The sequence below is a fragment of the Amblyomma americanum genome, chromosome 4, assembly GCF_052857255.1.
Source record: "Amblyomma americanum isolate KBUSLIRL-KWMA chromosome 4, ASM5285725v1, whole genome shotgun sequence".
In the NCBI taxonomy this organism is placed as follows: domain Eukaryota; kingdom Metazoa; phylum Arthropoda; class Arachnida; order Ixodida; family Ixodidae; genus Amblyomma; species Amblyomma americanum.
This window is the reverse complement of record NC_135500.1, coordinates 115,207,329-115,228,381: the sequence shown is the minus strand read 5'-3', so window position 1 is coordinate 115,228,381 and position 21,053 is coordinate 115,207,329. Positions and strand designations below refer to the sequence as shown.

Here is a 21,053-nt window from a genome sequence, read left to right as displayed (position 1 = left end):
ATGCCAGCTTCCAAGCCCTGCTAACTGACCATCCTGTGCTACTTCCAAAGTTGCAATTTGTTTTTGTTTATATTTCTGCTACACTCTGTCATGACGTGATTATTTGAACTTGTTACTTCTGTCTTTTTTCGTCTTGTTCTACTTTTCTGTTCTATATTTTCTATATTTTTCTGTTTTTTATATTCCTTCTATATTTATATTCATTCTATTTATATTCATGTATGACGGCTGAACACCCCTGTACCCCCCCCCCCTTATGTAATGTCCCTGACGGGACCCTTAAGGGTTAATAAATGATGATGATGATGATGATGATCTTTTGAAGCACATTTTCCGCATGTTTCACGACCGCGGCAACTCACGGAACCGTGGCCGAACCTTTGGCAGTTAAACCATCGTCGAGAGTTAGGAGTGTAGGGTCTCGAATTTATTTTTAGATAACCCACTTCAATTGAGTCTGGGAGAGTACTATGTGCAAATGGGGGGGTCAAGACTATGTGCTTTGTTGGGATTTATTTGCCGTCTTCTCTTATTCTTCTCCTGTGGACATCAACGACGTTTTGCTCAGGAAGCCCTTCTTTTATTTCTTGTTCAGTGAGGTGGAGAAAATCATTCTCTGAAATTACACCACGGACTGAATTGAGGGATCGGTGGGCAGATATGGACGCAGGAATTTCACCCATGGACACAATGTTGGAAAGTTTTGAGTGTTGGATGCTATCTCGGAGTTCCAGTAAGAGGTCGCCACTGGCCATTTTTGTAACCTTGTAGCCAAAGCCCAGGGCAACCGTCAAACATTTTTCTACAATGCATGGCGAGATTAGTCTAGCAGATTTATCAGTTTGCTCACTATGAATCACCTGAAACTTAGGAAATCTTTTTTTTCATGAAATTCTGAGTTACCTCGGTCCACCCTCTCTTGTGAGGGCGATCCGTTGCTGAGAGAAGGTTAGCCATAGAATAAGTGTGTTTTTCGGCTACAGTGCCAGCCGCCCACCATGGAGCCCAAATTGGGGACGGGACAGGAACTTACAAGCAAGTCCTGCCCACGCCAGCTGTACAACCCAAATATAACACCATATGACTCAACTCAGGGTGGTTGGCCACACAAGGTTAACCCTCGCCGCCAGGGAAAAAGGAAGAAACTAGAAGTGAGTAGGAAACAGGAAAGTTAAGAGAAGGGGGTAGGCAAGTGAAAGATAGAGGGGAGGATCGGAAAATGCGATTGCCGATTTTCCCCGGTCGGGTCAGGACGGAGGTGCCGTCTACAGGAAGCTGGGACCTAAGTGGTGCGTTGCCTCCGCCGAGGGGTCTTATAGGTCAAAACACTCGGCATCGGCTCAACCACCAGGATCCCCTTTTCCCCGGACACTGCGATGTCACGCACGGCGAAGCGCGGGTGCTCGGGTCCGTGGTGATGCACTGTTCACCATCATCCCCCAGCGGGGATGTTCCTGCGGATGCTCGGGAATACGTGGTATCGCCACTCAACAAAGCCTGCAAGCTGCAGACGCTCCCCTGCGGGGTGGAAGACGACTTCTTTCTTCCTCTTAAGAACTCGGCCCGATTTGACCTTTCTCTAGGTTTAAACGAATGAGTAGGGTGATAATCGTGGCTCGTCCCTGTAACAGCTCCCGCGATGCAACGGTGATGCTCTCTAAATCGTACCACGTCGTAACTGAAGGTGCAATTCAAGCGCCGGCATTTTACTTTTTTTTCCTCTCTGCGTTCTATATTTCCCCACCGGTGTCTATTCCTTCAAACATTCGTGTTTACCAGAGTGCAAAATAAAAAAATCAAACCTAAGAAAACAGCCCTACCCGCGCCGGCCCATTTTCGAGGGCGCGCCTCGACTCGATGGGGTTGTGCTCACGCCGCAAATGTGCAGACGTGAACAGGCTTGTATGGTAGCGTTCAGGCGGTCCTCTGCACAGCAAACGGACCGAAATTTTTGAGCACGTACTGAGTTTCACTGCCAGAGCCCGAACTGAAACTCGGATGCACTGAAATAATAGCAAGGAAGGAGCAGCACTTGCACGCTATTATTTCTTCCGCAGCACACCACAACAGCGCTCTAATCAGGTCTTCTATCGAATATTACATGTAAGCACGTTGCTTGCTCAACTGAAGTGTTCGTCACACGTAAACGATACCGGGATTCAGCTTCCTGAGTTACACTCCAGGCAAACGACAGTCGCGAGCGAAACAAAGCGTCATGCAGCGATTTCGCAAAGCCCTCTCACCTTATCAATGCAACGCGACAATGCCGGGTAGGAACACTCAGCGCTGGCGATCTTGACGTCAGTAAAAACGTCCGGGAGGTGGGCGATGATTGTGCGCGGTCACCTTGCATGGTAGACGTTTGCAGGCACAGGTCAATGATCACCAGTTTGTAATCGGTTGTGCGTATTACGCCGACTATACAAAACGTTTAGCGAAACCTGAAACTATAGGCGCCTACCTTCAACAAAAAAAAACGAGTCAATCGTTCAATCAAGGCAGCCTGTTAATGCGCCCAGGCTGGTTACAGACGGAGTCCTCCTTCCTGTTGCAATTTTTTCCCGACTGCGACGCCGCATGGTCACTTTTCATTTACACGGTATACGGGATGAAACTCTGCACCATTCTTGTACACTTTGGTCGCTGGCGGTCTCCGTCAGCTTTGCTGCAGTGCTCAGCTGACTTTTTTCTGCCTGGAACCACAATTTTCCTTTCTGTTCGCGCAAAATAATTCCTTATTCGCAAGTACCTTTCAAGAGAGTAGCGGCGAAGGATACATTATACTTAAAGAAATTCCAAAGGGCATCAACTATTTAGCGCCACTCTGGAACCTGCATAGCCAGCTCTTGAGCTGCAGTGCCCAAATTATTGAAATGATCGTGGCAGAGCGCGATAACCGCACTTAACTACTTTTTAAACGAACGCCACTTTGATTGGGCGGTTGCGCGTCTTAGCGCTGCTCGAGCCGGTCGAGAAAACAGGCAAAGCGACCAAAGATGGTCGCGGGTTTGGTTGCCGTACATTCCGGGAACCAAGCTCGGATAATGGTCAATGACAGCAGCCCTTCCTTGAAACCACAGAGCCGCATGTAGTTCAGGCACATTCACGGGGAAGAGATCGGTGACCCGACCACTCGATATCTGCGGCGTGTCTGCGCTGCTCTATGCATAACTGTGGGTTGCGTAGCCTATATACGCGGACCCCTGGATTTCCCACCTCCACTACATACCTGACATTCATATAATGCTTGCAGTGTTACTCTTAGGATGAATCACTAAATTTACGACAAAGTGTGCCGCAAACAAGCGTATAGGTCAGCCACCAAAGTTTGCTTCAGAGTTGAACTAAAGTATGCCACCTAGTGATGTCTCGGGCCTTGAAATGAATTCTTGGGGCATGCGCTTCGTTTTTCGGTGGAGTCGTCACCACCGAGGCGGCATCTCTTCAATGTGGACGATGCGAAGTGTGCGATTGCTTCATGGTTACACTGCAGGCTCGCGAGCTGGCGCAAGAGAACAGCACATAATTTCTGCACTGTGCTCTGCGCTGTGAGAAGCCAATACGAAAAAAAAACACGACACTGAATAAGCGCGGGCTATCAAGTGACAGCTACCAGATACTCTAGTGTTGAATTCTCTGAGCACTGCGCAGTCGGCAGAAGTAAACAACTTCCTAACCCATTTTGCTGTCTTTCTAGCGGCCGTTTTGACAAGGTACGACCACATTTGCGTAAAAAAAAACTGACTTCGCCAAAGAGGTATAAAGGCTTCCCAAGTCTGGTCATATGTAGGCGTTGCTTGTAGAGGACACCCACGCTAGACAGAATTGTCGTCTTTTAGAATTGTCGTGGTAAACGTCGCGCGACTCATTTCGGCCAATTCATTACGGTTTCCAAAGCACTAGGAATACGCGGAGGGAGCGTAGCAAATCGACTTCAAAGTGTCGCCCTGCCTCCACGACTTGGGAATGTGACTCCGCCTTTCCTGCGATATATAATGCTGCTTTGTTTTTTGGGAGGGGCTGCGGGGGGATTAACGTGCAAAAGCTGCTCTGGCTATCACGTACGCCGTAGTGAAGGTCTCCAGAAATTTCGACCACCTGGGGTTCCTTAATGTGCACTGACATCGCACTGCACACGGGCCTCTAGAATTCCCACCCCAATGAAATTCTACTGCCACGGCCGGCATCAAACATATTTAAGGGTGGCTTATATGCAAGCGTCCGAGTGATTGAGCGGCGCGTCGCCGCAAAAATTTGCTACTTGTAGCATTCGCTAGCGTTATCGCTTCCATGTGAAACAAGCATTACCAAGTGTGCTCATGCCCCGCACACGCTGTAGCCAGTGGCCAGACAACGGATCTCGTGTCTTCAAATGTGCCTTAACTACCTGCGGCTCTCAGGTCTCACTGGAGCGCTGCTGTCAGTGACCACTATCCGAGCTTCGATCCCAGAATCGAGGGGAACCAAACCAGCGACCAACTTTCGCCGCTGCGCCTGTTTTATCGACCGGCCCGAGCAGCGCTAACAAGCGCTTCTTCCTAATCGAAGTGACATGAGTCTACGACGTAGTTCATCATCATCATCATCAGCCTTACTACACCCACTGCAGGACAAAGGCCTCTCCCATGTCTCTCCAATGGACCCTGTCCATTGCCAGCTGCATCCACCCTTTGCCTGCAAACTTCTTAATCTCATCCGCCCACCTAACCTTCTGCTGCCCCCTGCTACGCTTACTTTCTCTTGGAATCCACTCCGTTACCCTTAAGGACCAGCGGTTATCTTGCCTTCGCATTACATGCCCTGCCCAAGCCCATTTCTTTCTCTTGATTTCGACAAGGATGTCGTTAACCCGTGTTTGTTCCCTCACTCACTCTGCCCACTTCCGGTCTCTTAACGTTACACATATCATTTTTCTTTCCATGGCTCGCTGCGTTGTCCTTAACTTAAGCTGAACTCTTTTCGTTAGCCTCCACGTTTCTGCCCCGTAGGTGAGTACCGGTAAGATTATGCTGTCGTACACTTTCCTCTTGAGGGAAATTGGTAAACTTCCACTCATGATCTGCGAGATCTTGCCATGTGCACTTCACCCCATTCTTATCCGTCTAGTTATCTCCCTCTCATGATCCGGATCAGCTGTCACTACCTGCCCTAAGTAGACATATTTTGTCACAACTTCTAGGCTCTCGCTGCCAATTGTGAACTGTTGTTCGCTTGCTAAGATGTTGAACATTACCTTGGTTTTCTGCATGTTAATTATTAGACCCATCGTTCTGCTCTGCCTGTCTAACTCATTGATCATGATTTGCAGTTCACCTCCTGAGTGACTCAGCAAGGCAATGTCATCAGCGAATCGCATAATATTTAGGTATTCTCCATTTATTCTTATTCCCAACTCTTCCCAATTAAGGCCTCGGAATACCTCCTGTAACCATGCGGTGAACAGCATTGGCGAGATCGTGTCTCGTTGCCTGACGCCCTTCCTTATTGGAATGTTATTGCTGACTTTATGGAGGACTATAGCAGCTGTGCAGTTGCTATATATATCTTCCTGTACTTTGACATAAGGCTCTTCTACCCCCTGATTACGCAATGCCTGTATGAATGCTGAGGTTCCCACAGAGTCGAATGCTTTCTTGTAATCAATGAAAGCTATATGTAGAGGTTGGTTATATTCTCCGCATTTCTCTATCACCTGATTGATAGTGTGACTATGATCTGTTGTGGAATATCCTTTACGAAAGCCTGCCTGATCATATGGTCGGTCAAAGTCTATCGTTGGCCTGACTCTATTAGCGATTACCTTAGTAAATACTTTGTAGGCAACGGATAGTAAGCTGATCGGCCTGTAATTTTTCAAGTCCTTGGCGTCCCATTTATGAATTAAGATAATGTTTGCATTCTTCCAAGCTTCTGGTACAGTCGAGGTCATAAGGCAATGCGTATACAGGTTGGCTAGTTTTTGTAGCACGATGTCCCTTCCATCCTTCAACAGATCTGCTGTTACCTGATCCTCCTCAGCTGCTTTTCCCCGTTTAATTGCTTCTAGTGCTTTCTGTACTTCATCTTTCGTTGCTGGCGGGATGACGCATTGCTATGCACTGCTGTCTTTCTCATTAACGCTCTGATTACATTGGCTGCTGTACATGTCTGTGTAGAACTCTTCGGCTATGTTAACTATTTTGTACATATTGCTAATGACGACGTAGTTACGTGCGGCTATAGCGCCCGGCGACTGCGGCCGAATCTCCGATGTTCGCGTTTTACAAGCGGCAGTGCTACACGCGAAGAGCACGCGCTGGCGGAGCGAGAGTTCGTCTGCTTCGTGCACCTCAAGTTCACTACAGATCAAGTATAGCGGCGACCCACCACAGCGCCGCGGCTGTGCGCAATTTTTTTTTCTCTTTCTAGCTTTATTTTCTCTCGATATAGAAAATTGGTCTTCATTCGGCAGTCCGCTCATTTCCTGCTTGCAACCTCGCTCCGAAGAAATGCTCAGTATGCCAGTGCTTCATGGAAGTAGCCCATTATATATGTCACGCCGGAATGGAAAGATTGTACTCCTGACACACAGGCGTTTCGAAGGCCCTCGAACCGATAGTCTATCGAGTCAGAGGCGATCGAGCGCTGTTACACGGGCAGTTTTAGTGGCCATCGCGTCAACGGAGCAGGGCAGAACTCCATCAAGATTTCGAGGGCCCTCGAGCGCTGCCAAGATTGCTAGCGTTGCTTCGAGCGACGCCAAGTGCACTTTCGTACACGATGCATTCATGGTACAAAACCATGAGCAATTATTATTCGGCCAAACTGTAATGCAAGCAGTCTGTACAACAATTTTAAAATATTATCAGACTGATTTTGAGCACTTAAAGTGCGTTAGTTTTTACGTTGCGGTCTTTGCGTTGTTTGCGTACGTGGCGTTGATAACATGGCGGCGCCCTGCCCGCCCGCTTCTCAGAATTAACAGCTTCGTCGCGAAACCCTCAAAGCAATATCGTGTTTTAAACTCTTGTATTCGCCTTCGATTTGCCCATTCTTACCCTCGCATAAATTTTCTAGAGACATATAGCTTTTGTTTTTCAGATATAGTAAAGGGAATTTCCCAGGTGTTAAGCCTTAGGAAACAGTGCTACAGTAATTGTAGCAGTCTGCCGACGCAGTTCGACTCATTGGTTTCGACTCGTCTTGTATTAGTGTGGATACAGCAGTGTCTGTATATGTCAGTAGATGGCGCTAGGAACACTACGCGCGTCTAGGGTGCCTGGAAGCCCGCTCGCCTCCCCTTTCAGGGCGGGGACACCCTTTGTACTATCCCGCACCGCCGTTTCCCCCTCCTAGCGGCATGTTGGGTCTCACGCGTCAGTTGCGTGCATTGCGCTATGCGTGTGGCACGGTTTCTGTGCGGTCGTGTGGCGACTGTAATAATGCTACTGATCTGAAATAGACAGTACATATTTGTTTCACTCGTGGTAGTCGTGTTTTTGCAGTTTTGAGAGTATTTTATGCATGATGCATTCGCTCTAACTACAAGACAAACGAATAGTTATGACGGACTGCTGTGTTTTTAAGTCAACGGCTGCACTTTAAAAGGACAGAAGTTATTTGGTTTTCCTTGATAGGATAATATGGACTATATTATGGTCGCCGAATTCCATATAATTACGCTGCCTTTGTTGTTTTGAACGTAAAGAATGTTCCCTAGGCCCCAAGTTTTCCTTGTATACAAGCAGCGCGGAGCATGTATGTCCTGCCAAATATAATATTTTTTAGCAGTCAACATTCAATTTCCAACATTTTCTGAAGTGCATTTGTCTTGTTGCTGCACCATATGAGAAAAATTCCACGTAATAATGTCAAATTTCTCTTCCAAGTAATCTGTCACCTCACTGCTCTGGAGTAGAAAGCTGAGGACACGTCTGAAACCAAATGGTCATATTTTCTGAACTGCTTTCCTTAGTGGCTTGTACCGCAACAAAACAATTGCAAGTGGTTGCGTTTCCCTTTGGATGGTGTTGACTACACGTAGACTGATGATGCGATGACATCTTCCTAATTCGTTGTGATTAAGTCGCTTTATTCGAGGTCAGATTTTACTAACAATCTGTTTCCTTTCAAAACTTGAAGAAAAATCATCAAAAGCGACTGATGCAAAAAGAGGCCTCACAAAATCAGCCCCTAATAGCTATTCATTTTCACTACCATTGTCCCTGCCAGGGTAAACTAAGAAAGAGGAGCCGGAGCAACAAAGGAAAAAATTGAAAATTGGTTTCTTAGGAAAGGAAATGGCGCAGTAACTCTCTCACATATCTGCTGTAAGCGAACGGAGGAAGTTGGGAGTAAAAGAAGAGAGAAAGAGGTGCCGTAGTGGAGGCCTCCCCAATAATTTCGACCACCTGGGGACGTTTAACATTCACTGACATCGCACAGCACACAGGCTTTTGCGATTCGCCCATCCCTGCTGCTGCTGTCATCGAAAGAGGCAAAAAAAGTAATCTATAGGACATGGTTGCCCTGAAACACGCGTGACGAATTTTACTGACGTGGCTGAGTGAATGCAACGAAAAGAGCCTTTTTTCCCCCAGTTGTGGTTTCTTTAAAAGTGGTACGAAAAGGGAGGAAAATAAACCGTTACTGGAGAAAAAAGCCGCCTTGCGCGTCACGCAGCCACGGCTTTTTTGCTAACTGACGCACAGAAGATACGTTTGGCGCCAGGACATTCGTAGTGAGCTGGCGCAAAGAAGGAGAGAGGAGAGCCTTCCTGCCTTCGTGGCATTAAGGTAAAACAAATAATAAACTGAACAAAAGGTGCGACGAGAGCTTCACATACTCGCTTACCCACAAGAGCGCCTAAATAATACGGCTGCCTTATTGCGAAACGCCTTTTTGATCAGGTTGTGAAGCCAAAGCCGCTCGGAAAGTTTTGATGTGGCCTGGCAGGTTTTAGCGCTGGCCTTTAAGCTTTCTTGACCTACGTCATCAGTGCAAGCGCTTGTGGTCTGGTGGTGAAAACATGCGACCTTTGACATCGTGGTGCAGAAGGTGCGATATGTACCGAGGCGGCTGTAATCGGGAGAAGAAAGGCCGCGACGCGTAACGATGACGACGTGCTTCTAATCGGAAGAAGAAGAAAGGCGGCGGAGAACGCACAGAACTTCCAAAACCGAGGCAAAAACGGGCCACGCCCCTTTGATTCAAGTGAGCTCATAGTGTGCGTGAAGTAGCAGTCAGAGACCAAGTTATGAGGGTCGGTTGTGTTCCCGGGTGTCTGTCCGCACTATTGAAATGACCCGATTATTTGGCTTTGCTCGTGACAGCGCGCGCCGAAAAAATTGCCAATCGCAGGTCAAACCGGACTGCGTGAACAACAGTAAACCTCAAAGTATGAGAGGTAAGGCATGCGAAACGCTTGTTTTCCAGAGCAATTTCTGCTTGGGACGAAGGGATAAAGCACTAGTTACCTTTTCATCTTCATAATTATTTAAATTAGCAGCCATGAAATGCACCTTCTTGCTTTGATTTCATGGCGAACGAAAAGCTGCCTGAATGGCAGTCTTTGGCCAATATCCAACTGCAGCTCGAAATAAGTAATCTTGATTGTTAGAAAGGTAATTGAAATGGAGAGTATTCGGGTCAAAAGGTTGAACTGGAATATGCTACGCAAGTTGTACGAAAGCTGTTATGAACGAACACTGCGCAGAATAAACGCTACAGAATAGAACCAACACGCATGAGTGCACCGACTGTTCATAGGGCGCCGACTTTACCTGCAGGTTAGCTGCGAAAGATAGTGTAATTTAGAGTAACTACCTCTGATTAACTGTTTAAACTATCTCTGGTACCACTCTGTCAAGGTAGAACACCAAATTTCCTGAATTACTCGCGACAGCTGCAATTTTCTCTTCGAAACGGCGCGCCGCCGCATTGCGCTCAATGCAACTGAACGCGAGAGTGAGACCCAACATGTCCCCGCCAGGAGCGGTGTCTCCACCCTGAAACCGACGCTGGCCCATGGAGGCACCCTACGCGCGTCGTACGTCGCGTACGTGCAAATGAAAGGGTTTTTGACGACATGCGCGTATGCGTGTGTTTCAGCATTTAGTAGAGATATAAAGTATTTCTATTTGCACAAAATTGAAAGTAGCGATTTTGGCGCCACACAGGATTGGCGTAAGACACGAGAATCATTTCAATGGCCAGAGAGATTTGCCATGTAGCAGCGACACAGCTCCTTCGAATTCGATGGCGATTGTGGCGAAGTTCGAAGAGCATCCCTTCTTAAGGGAGAAGCAGCCCGAGCCACCCCCCCCCCCCTCCTCGATCTGTTCAGAGAAACAATGCGGGGCTTCTTGAAGGCCACAATAGCGACAGCGGCCGAGTGGTCGGGCGCACAAAGCAGCTCGACCCTCACATCCGCATTGTCACTCTCGAGCATAGTTGTGCCTAACATGTTGCAGGTAATTGATTGCTGCTAATAAATTACATTTTCTTCTCATTTTGTAATTTCAATCGATTCCATTTTTTTTTTTCAAACGGCAACGTTTCGTGTAATTCAAGTACGTTGTCTGTAACTGATTACTGGTAATTATTTACTTTTTTCAAAACAGAGTGTTAACGGCCGGTACAGGTCGGAGAAACTAAACCTGACAGTAAACACAGGTGGTAACGAAGATAATTCCGCCGTGACACGCGAAAACCGACCGGCTGCGGAGGAGCATCTAGTGTAATCATGTCCGTAGCAAATCACACTCCATGCCATCAGCGCCCGATTCCAGGGCAGTGCCCGTCTCGAGAAATATCATGTGGCTGCTCTGAGCTACCTCCGTTCTGTCTGATAGTACCGCAGCTAACCTCTCACAATGCACCAAACTCGGATGCTTCCACACAATGCACGGAACAACAATGAAGCACGGCGCTTCGTAGAGGAATTTGACACTATAGCATAGAGGTACTGCCCAACTACGACCTGTTGCGTAAGGTGTTCAAACGTTCTAATGCCGTCTACGCTATAGCGCATGCATTGAAAGGTTGAGTGCAGCTTTCGAAAATCAATTTGTATGGAGAACTAACAACAAGTAATTCAATATCAAGTAAGCCGCAGTTGTTCATTGCATTCTGAATAAATTGATGTAATGGCGACAAAGGTTGGAAGGAGAACAACGCAATAGTAATCGATTATTTTTCTGTAATTGTTCACTTATTTTTCTGGGGATGTAACTGACCACTCTAATCAGTTACATTTCAGATGGAGTTATTGTAATTGGTTGCCTATATTTTGTACCGTGTACCAAGACTGCTCTGGAGTCTCAAACCAGAGCTACGCGGTGATTACACGCGGCACAAAGCTGCTTGACCTAGCATTTAACTACGAGCTGCGGGACGACTGCACATGCGGATGGTATTTACACTTCGGCTAGCCAATCACACAACTGAGGGTAGCCCCGTTAACGCTGTCGGCTTCGGAAGGAGAAACGTGCAGCGTTTCTTATGGGCACTGTACGATCACTTTCCGCATGCGCACGCGTCGTTGCGACTGTCCGCAAGGGCTGCGCAGGGACCGAACAATGGAGCGCGTGAACGCATTCGCCTGTGCGCACAAGTTGGTTCAACTTCAACTAGTTTCCGCACGAGCTGATGGTCGCATCACGCTATTGGCTGCTGTCCCGTGACGTATCAGCGCACCGGCGCCAGGTCGCGCCACCTCGGCCAGATGGCCGCCCGCGAAGCGGAGCCAAAACCAGGACTAGTAGGTGGTAGCTATGTCGAGAAACACATACTATTGGCTGCGCGTGACTATTACGAGCGTTGACAGCGACTTCGAGCTTCACTGTATGCAACAGCGGCAAGCGGCAGTTTAGCCCAAGTTGTTTTGTCGCCGTCTACACTGAGTTGACCGAGCGGGTACGCCACACGTAACAGAGCCGGAGTCGCGATGTGTTTATTTGGAGCCGTTTGTGATAGATTCAAGTGTTCGTTATTCGCGCGACGATCTTCACGAACTGCAGCGAGAAGCCGCTCCCTAGGGTGAATTTCCTGTGAATACAGCAAGCTTCACAGCGCAGTGGCAAGCGTCAGTGTAGCGAAAGTGATTGCAGTCGGAACGAGTGCTTTTGCGTCAGTCAGTGATGTCGTCTGCAAGTATAATTACGTTTGAAAGGCTTACTACGCACGCCTTGTTCTTCGAGTGCTGAAATGAACTTAGAGCTGTACAGTAGATCCTGGTTCGGGTGCTCGCGTGTGTACTGAGTTTGAGAACTGCCGTGAGTGAGTTGTGACGGAGTGAACTTACCAACTTCGAGCTCTGTAGCGAGCACATTCGTTGCAGCGGTTGCAGTGATCGCGACCACAAGGCGTCGTGCTGCGGCGTATCCATCACCGATATCGATCGTAGTTCGTGTGTACTGTGTTAGACAACCGCCGTGTGTGCGACAAGACCATTCCGAAATTTGTGTTTTGCGTATGCGGAACGGCCTCGGCTGCACAGCCGTTGGGCTGTTTTCTACCGCGACTACAGAAGCGTCGCCAGCATTCTGCGGCATTGTGCTCCATAAAGTGCAATTTGCGACTATGAGTAGCCGAATTACGATGGTATGCCGGCGGCACTGTGAAACCTGTGTAAAAACATCGGTTTGCACAGCAGCTCTCACATATGAAGGGTCTTTTTTTATTCGGGCCCATATCTGTAGTAAATATTTGCGTAAGAAATTGAATGAATACAGCTTCCCCTGCATGTGATCATGGTCTGAGCAAAAGCATTAGTGTTAAGTTTAGGTTGTAACATATCACCAGATCAGGAACACTTATGTGCAAACAAAAACCATTGTTACAACTGATTAATCGGCGTTTCACAATGCCGAAGTCTCTAATATAGGCCGAATTGTGCAGCTCCTTTTCATGGGCATTTCATTACATATGATGCCAAAAAAGACCACAACAGATGATTAAGCTTCTCAAAGCAAGTAACCCATATACAATTGGGCCTTTTTAATATCAACACTTTGGGTCTTGATCAGAACTGTGCATACGGAGTTTTCTATAATAGTGAATCGTGATTAAAAATGAAAAGCATTTTCAGTAAATTGCTGTGATTACAATTTATTTTTTGCTGAGCAGCATGCAGTGAAGTTGCATTTTAGACAAATGCTTGCAATACTAAGTCCATTATCATGGTTGCCATGGCTATCGGTTAAATGGAGCGATTTCGAAGTGTTCCGTGAGCCATGACAATCAGGATAAAAACTGTACTCTTTTAATAAGCACCTGATCCCATATTTATTGTTGCTTTCACTACACTGCTATCGCCGAGGTGCTCAACAACTTGGCTTTAATAGTGTCGAACATTTGTTAACTAGCGCTTCCTAAGTAAGCTGTACCAGCTTGTGTGAGACATTCTTGAAGCCTTTAGAACCGTATATCATCAATGCACATTCACCTGCTGTGTTTATTTACCTTTACCTGTGACTGCCTGCAGTGAACATTCTTTGCCTGCTGGAAGAACTTGATGGTGGGCCCCTTAGAATGTATTTGTCGTAAATGTAGATTGCTTCCTAGAATTCCTTCGTGTTATTTGCATGTGCTGCATTTCTAAATTTGTTTGCTTGAATGTAGATGCTTGTTTGCACCTTCCACAATGCTCAGCTATAGGTTTCTGTAAACACACATCTGTTCACATTTGTCGTATGGTAGGGACAGGGCCACATTTGTGCATATCGCCAAAACCACATTAACAATGTTTATTTTGATTTTTTAAAAAGTGTTATGCGCTATTGCACTCTGGTTGGCTCTGCAATGCTGACAGTGAGCCGTTTCTGAAAGCTCTACATTGCCGGTGCAGCCGTCGACCTGTCGAGGTTGAGATCACATTTAATTTCAACCCATTTCCTTACTGCTTGGATTTTATTTGAAGATACCCTGCTTTGCACCTGTGCTGAGTTCTCCTCGTGGCCGACATGCTTTAACTCGAGAAGTTTTTTTTTCTTCTTGCCGCGTGCTCTGTTTAAAGAAAAACATTAAATTAGTGTTGCAAGTAAACATCTGTGAGGTTATAACAAGAAGGTTATACAGTCAGCGAGCGGCCTAATTAATTAATTTGTGCAGTGAACAAAGTGCGCCAGGAAGTGAGTCGCCGAGCCTTTTAGTACCATTGATTTTGACACCGGAAACAGAAATGCTTCGTCATTCAGGAAGTGCAAGCGGTAAGAGTCGGCGTGCCTGGCAGTTCAATGTTTAACAAAAACAGCACGCTATGCTGCAAGTGCTATGAGGGCAATTCCAGGGTGCAACAGCCATATGATTCAGTCTGTATTGGTCGCCAAACACTTCTAACAGCCCTTGCACTATATTATAGTATCTGGTTACCACAGTCCAGACTTTCCCATTGCAGCCCATATTACACGACAAAAACATGCGGGTCCCAATTGGCTTTGTGCATTTAAGCCTTGTCATTTCTCCAAACAGGTAGTTTCCATGTTAAGGCATGCATGCTTTGATAAAGTTTCGTCCCCAGAAAAACTTTCATAATTCAAGCTGCATATCGCAGGGTGGATATTAACGAGGCATGGCTGCATACGGCAGATGGTGATGAATTTTTTTACTTCTGATAATGTCACAAGCACCAAATCATTGCACCATTTCTATGACTAGCATGGGTTCCTAATCATGAAAAACACTATATACTCTCACACTGTTAAATTGTTGTGGCCCTTTAAATTGTTCCTTCCAGATCGGTACGCTTTTTGAAAAGAATTCCTGTGATAGCCAACTTCTCGTTCTTCGTGACATACACTTGCTCCTTAGTCTCTTTGGGAAAGCGTGCGATAATATCCATTATAAAATAATGTTTTGCATCGTACTGTTCCGAGTGGGATTTAAGTGATCCTATCCAGTTAACAGCATGGTAACTCTTGATCATCCTGCATTCATTTTTTTTTTTTAATCTCGGGCAACCTCAAAGGTATTGTACTTGGCCCTTCCCTTTTTCTTAGATTCATTAATGACCTTTCTTTCACTTCATGGGAATAACGCGCTACACCCGGAGAAAAGCCGACAACTGAAACGACGGACACAGGACAAGCCCCCCCCCCCCCCCCCCCCTCATTGTGCAAATCACAAATGTTCACCTTACTTTGCACAGACTACAATTTTAGCTCGTGCAAGGGACCAGAAAAAAAGAAGCCTTTCAGATACGGGAAGCCGTTGAAGACGATTGCGTAAGCACACCCTCGGTGTTGTTATCAAGTGGGGAGTTAATCTAATCAAGAAACGAAAGAGCGTGCGACACAGCCGGTGGCGGTGAATTGTTTGTTTTGAGCATATGCATTAAGTGTATTTATATGCCCTCGTACCAGGATAGATTTTAGTTGTTAGTGCACACCTGTCCTGTGTCCGTCGTTTTTAGTTGCCGGTTCATGTCCGTGTGTAGCGCGTTATTCCCATCAAATGCAAAACCAACTAGCCCACGTTGCTGCCTTGCTTCCTTTCACTGTTTCATTTAACTTGTCTTCATTGATTGCTATATGGTCTGCGATCCCACTATCAATATCATCATTCCAACCCTCCAGAACAACCGTCTGCGTGCACGGGAATGGCCTATATGGCAATGTTAAAAGGGCTGCATTAATAGATTTTACTGCCAGCCATACCCGTCTCCATTGCGAGCTGATATGTGTCAGTATTTCATTTGTGCTTGTATCTTACCTTGCTTCAAGTGAAGCACCGCGGAGACTTCCAATATGTGATGTGGTTAATATGCTAGGTGCATGTGTTTACGCATGTCATTTTTATGTGCGTGTGTCATTTGATCATTATCCTCATATGAAATGGTCAGCCAGGTATGTCATGGGGCCAGCATTTACAGTGTTTATAAAAGGGTGCCTCCTTCTCTATAATAAAGCTAAATTTCTCATATAGTTCTGTTGTCATTAATGGAGTCGGATTACAGCTGCTTTGAATTTTTCGTTTGAATGTGATTTTCTTACATTGATGGCAGTGAAACGCACGGAAAGGCACAAACCTGTACTCAATGTTAGTTCAGTCATAGAGTTGCTGTTTTCCTTACCTTAGTAACGAGTTTTCAAATCAGACCCTAAGTAGGATTATCATTCTGGTGCATTATTTTGAAAAAAGAAGCCACAAAACCAGACATTTGTTTCCCTAATACATATAGCCCTTCTAGGACTGCTTATATTCACATACACTCCCTGTATGAAGCCGAAAAGTAGGCATAGAATAGGCAAAGATCTTCAAGCAGTTAGGTTTACGACTAAGTCATTTTAACAAAAGGTATGCCTAAAGGGAACTTCGCAAGTTTGAAAATTAAACTGGCAATGAAATAAGCTATACTTTGCAGATGTTGCTAATAACAACAGCTAGCACGGTCAAAACTTTTATACATGACAAGTTGTGCACAAAATGCTCACTTTTGTCTGCTGTTTTTGGAACCAGAATCACTGTTATGATCCCTCAATATTTCTCGGCTCAGAAAAGAGTCTTAAACATTACTGTAAAGCTATATGATAAGATTAGGGTTCATGCTGGTGTATATGACAAAAATTCAAGGGTTTTCAAGGACTTTCAAGGCCCTGTGCGTGGATTTTCAAGGAGCACATTCCCTGTTAGAAATCCAAATAGGACAGATGTACAGGGGTAGACAGAGGCGTGAAATGATGAGAATTCACTGAAAAAGGGGATTGTCGCTGGAGCCAACGTTTTAACAAAGAAACTTGTCTTCAGATAAAACGATGGCTCTAGCGATATTTCCTTTTTCGACCACTTCTCATTATTGTGTTACACGGATGACCACTTTCAGTGTGTTAGATGATGCAAACATTTATTCGCTAAAGAAGATCAGCCTAGCAAACACTCACTCAGTCCTTAGGTGGCCTCATTTTGCTTCTCCTGAATTTTTACGTCGATGTCCGAGATCTCCTGCTGCTTGCTCTTGGCAGTCTTTCTTAGGCTGTTTGACTTCATGATGCAAGTCAGGTCACTGGTTACCTCTGCTTTTTCTGCATATGAGTCTGCTGATGCTGTCAATTCTGCAACTGCGGCTTCTAGTTTCTTTTTCTTCCTTCTGAGAGTTTCAATCTCTTCATCAATGCAGCGTTTCTTCCGCTGTTTCGAATCTTCACGCTCCTGCTTTTTCTGTGTTTCCAAAAAGGCACGGTATTGGATCCTCGCAGAAGCAAAAGATGCTTTCAATTCCTTTGTGATGGGCACATTGAAAATTCCACCTGCTACGTGTACAGCATCACAGATAATCCGCTGTGAAATGTGAGATACTTCTTTCATGTTCTCTACTGAAACCTGGCGATTCACACTGAATCCTCTCTCTACACTTGCTTGGCCATGACTAAGTGTAAGCAGCAGTTTTACAACCCTGCAAACCTCTGCATATGCTGAGCCAACCTTTAAAAGTTCATAGAAAAACTTGTCAAGTGTATGCGAGCTCCTTTCAAATAGCTGCAACTCATGTTTGCGCTCCTGTAGCAGCTCCATGAACTGTGCAAGCACAGTATCCTTTGGATGCTCATGGATTCACTCTGCTGAAATGAGTGCATCCAGAACTTTCTTTAAGCCTTCCGCACACTCATCCGGCTTCGATGACATCTGCCTGGGGTCTAGTGAAGAGAGGCCTCTCACAATGGGATATCGCAGGGGGCTCTTCTCCAGGATCTTTTTTGTGACACTTAGAAGAAACTGCTTGCACTGCATGCGAAATGCAAATGCAGCTTTCACACTTACTTTGTGGTTTTTAAGAAGCTGCTCGGCTGTGTGACCAACATCTATCTTCTCGAGTGGCACATGGTTGTTTAAATCTTCAAAGTCAATCTTCAGGAGGCCAGTGATTCCAACTGATGAACAGAGAACAGAAGACTTGAGAAACTTTGTTAGCAGTTTTCTGACAATATTCTCAAGGTCCTTTGCCAAAAAGAACATAACTGGCTTATCTGTCTGAAAGTGTGTCAGAAATGGCTGGAGGGTCATTGCAATAGCAAGTGCAAACTTGAGCTTTGCTACCACTAGTGGGTCACAGCAAAAGTCACAAACATTCTGAAAAGACGCACACCTGGGAAGGTTCACTTCCTTGCTTCTTGCCACTTCCACATACTTCTTGACGTCAGGCCAGAGAAGCAGAACCCGCTCTATCACTGCGACGTTCTCAATCCACCGATGTGCACAGAACTTCAGAGGAAACAGAGTTTGCCCAGTGACAGCTACAAAGTCTTCTCTCCGGGCAGGTGCATCAAGAAACAGCCTACACACACTTGAGAGTAAAATGTCCAAGCTCCATTTGCCTGCTGTAAGACCTGCCTTGTAGGCATTATGCACAGTGTGCAAGCTACAGCTGCCCAAGTCTAAGCACCTCACCTGATAGTTCTTCTGTAGGTGCTCCTGCAGGCCTCTGAATGCCTTGAGATTCACATTGGGTCCGTCCATTGATATTTGCACTATTTTATGTAACGGAAGTGGTTCTAAGGTTCCAAGCAGTTTTTCTTGCAGGTCTTCAGCCTTGGCATGGCCCATAAACACAGATGCGAAGTAGCGTACGGTGACCGACTGTGATGCATCCCAGTACCTTAGATGAACGTCCAGTTGCTTTTGCTGGCAATTCTCATTCAGAGACTCGTCGAACAAGACAACATAGTAGTCGCTGTTCTCTATCTCCCGCCGCAAAGAGGTAAGAAAGAATGGCCTCAAACCATAGCACGCGATATACGAGCACTTCTGCTCACCGCATGTGAAAGATTGTGCCACCTCACTGTCTGGAAACATCCTCTTAAACAATTCATTCGCCTGTGATGATGAATTATATGAATAGTGCGATGTTATAACCTTCAATGTCCACAGAATTTCTGCGTCTATCACAAGTTCATGCTTCTTGCATGCATCCATCAAGTTTGACGACTGCGATGGCGCTGGCTGTGGTTCATTCGTTTGACATTCAGATATGGTCAGGAAGCTCCTTATTATGCAGCTGCTCCCGGCGGCTTGCATGTGCTCTCTATGCTTTGCACTTTTTAGATGGCTTTTTAGTGCCGACTCCCCCATGGCAGTGATGTCGAGACACTTACAGCAAAATTTGCATTTCGCCTTGTGCGGATTTGACATGTCCGGCGCAAGCCACTCTCGGTAGTTGTTGTTCAGCCACGACCTCTGAAATTTGCATTTTCTGGGCATTGTTTGCACGCACGTTGACTGGCACACACTACGCTGCAGATGCACAAAATGTCACGATACCGCCGTACACGTGCAATAAATCTAGCGATACAACCGCACATACACATCGCACAAAATGTCACGATGGAACCAGACACGCACGCATAAGCGTTACACGTGCACAAAACGTGACGATACAACCGCACACGCAAGCGCTAAAGACACGAAATGTCATGACGGAACCGCAGACGCACGCATAAGCGTTACACACGCACAAAACGTGACCATACAACCGCACACGCACGCATAAGCGTTACACGTGCACAAAACGTGTCGGTACAACCGCACACGCAAGCGCTAAACGTGCACAAAATATCACGCTTCGAGCGCTTAATCACACACACACACAGCGGCGGCCATTTATGTACTCAACTGGAAAGTACACAGGAAATGGTTGAGCGGAAACGGTGGACAAGCCAGCGTCATTGTGGCCAGACGTTCACGAGCGTCCGCTAGGCACGTGCTTACTTGACTTTGTACGAAACTCACACTATTTTTAACAATATCACAGCGGGATTGGAGGTGGGTTGATATTTTAATAAATACAATCACTGGAAGTGTATTAAGAATAAAAATTTAGGAAATTCAAGGATTTTCAAGGATCTGCGAAAATTCCAGGACTTTCAAGGCCTTGAAAACAAACTTTTCAAATTCAAAGGTTTCAAGGACCCGCACGAACCCTGTAGGATACACGCATGTATGCCTTACACGCACTTATACACGCACCCTACACGCACTGCTGAAGGGTGGGAGGCAGCGATGGTTGGGGGTCCCGAACTCCAGAGATGAACGCTAGTTGACGTGCGATCTCTTCTGTGATGAACTGCTGAATATCGTTGCTGAGCTGCTGCCCTCGTGCGGTCACGGCATCAGCGGCAGGACCTCGGCATGATGCACGGTGCGACGAGTGAGGACACGTTGCTTACGGAGCTCCTCGTACCTCTGGCACAAGCTGATGACGGAGGCCACAGTGTTCGGCTGCTTGGCAAAAAGCATTTGGAAGGCATCTTCATCGATACCCTTCATAATATTGATTATCTTATCAGCCTCAGACATATGACTATTCAAGCGCTTGCAGAGATCCACCACGTCCTCAATACAGCTAGTGAAAGCCTCGCCTGGTTGCTGAGCCCGCTCTCGTAAGCGCTGTTCGGCGCGGAGTTTGCGCACGCCAGGGCGGCCAAATACCTCAGTAAAGCTTGTATTGAACGTGGACCATGTGGCGATATCCGCTTCGTGGTTGCGGAACCAGAGATTGGCGACATCAGCCAGGTAAAAAATGACATTGTTAAGCTTCATGGCGTCATCCCAGTGGTTGTGCGTGCTGACCCGCTCGTAGGAAGCCAGCCAGTCCTCGACGTCAGAGTCGCCGAGCCCACTGAAGACTGCCGGGTCCCGTTGTCAAGGCGCGCCGCAGCCGACAAGCGGAGCAGGAGGCGGCTGGGGAGTCAGGGGGGCGTTATTCGGCATTTCTGATATTACAGTGCCGCTGCGCAGCTCCAGGACGGGATCAGGAGCAACCTCCACCACTCGAAAAGGGGCTTAATGGCCTTGAAAGAACCAGGCACTGAACGGGCTTCGGCGGTCGGGTTCCAAGCGTTGGCGGTTGTTGTAGAGCCAGCCAGCAGCGTGCGCTCAGCGATAGCACTGCCGCTACCGCGTTGGCACATCTTTGTCGTTACAGCTTATTTTTTATTTCATTTTGTTTTGCAACAACAAAGCTTTCATCTTGTAAATATATTTCTACTAATTCTGCTTGAGATAACCACTATGCATGGTCAGTGCATCCGGTTTCCCTGAATATATGAAGTATTCTTTCCCAACCTCAACAAGGAGCCGTC

At 46.5% G+C, this 21,053-nt stretch overlaps 1 pseudogene; it reads right to left on the bottom strand.

The window, feature by feature from the left end:
• Positions 1 to 16,866: 16,866 nt before the first annotated feature.
• On the bottom strand, positions 16,867 to 18,768 carry LOC144129774 (uncharacterized; annotated as a pseudogene).
• Positions 18,769 to 21,053: the final 2,285 nt, after the last annotated feature.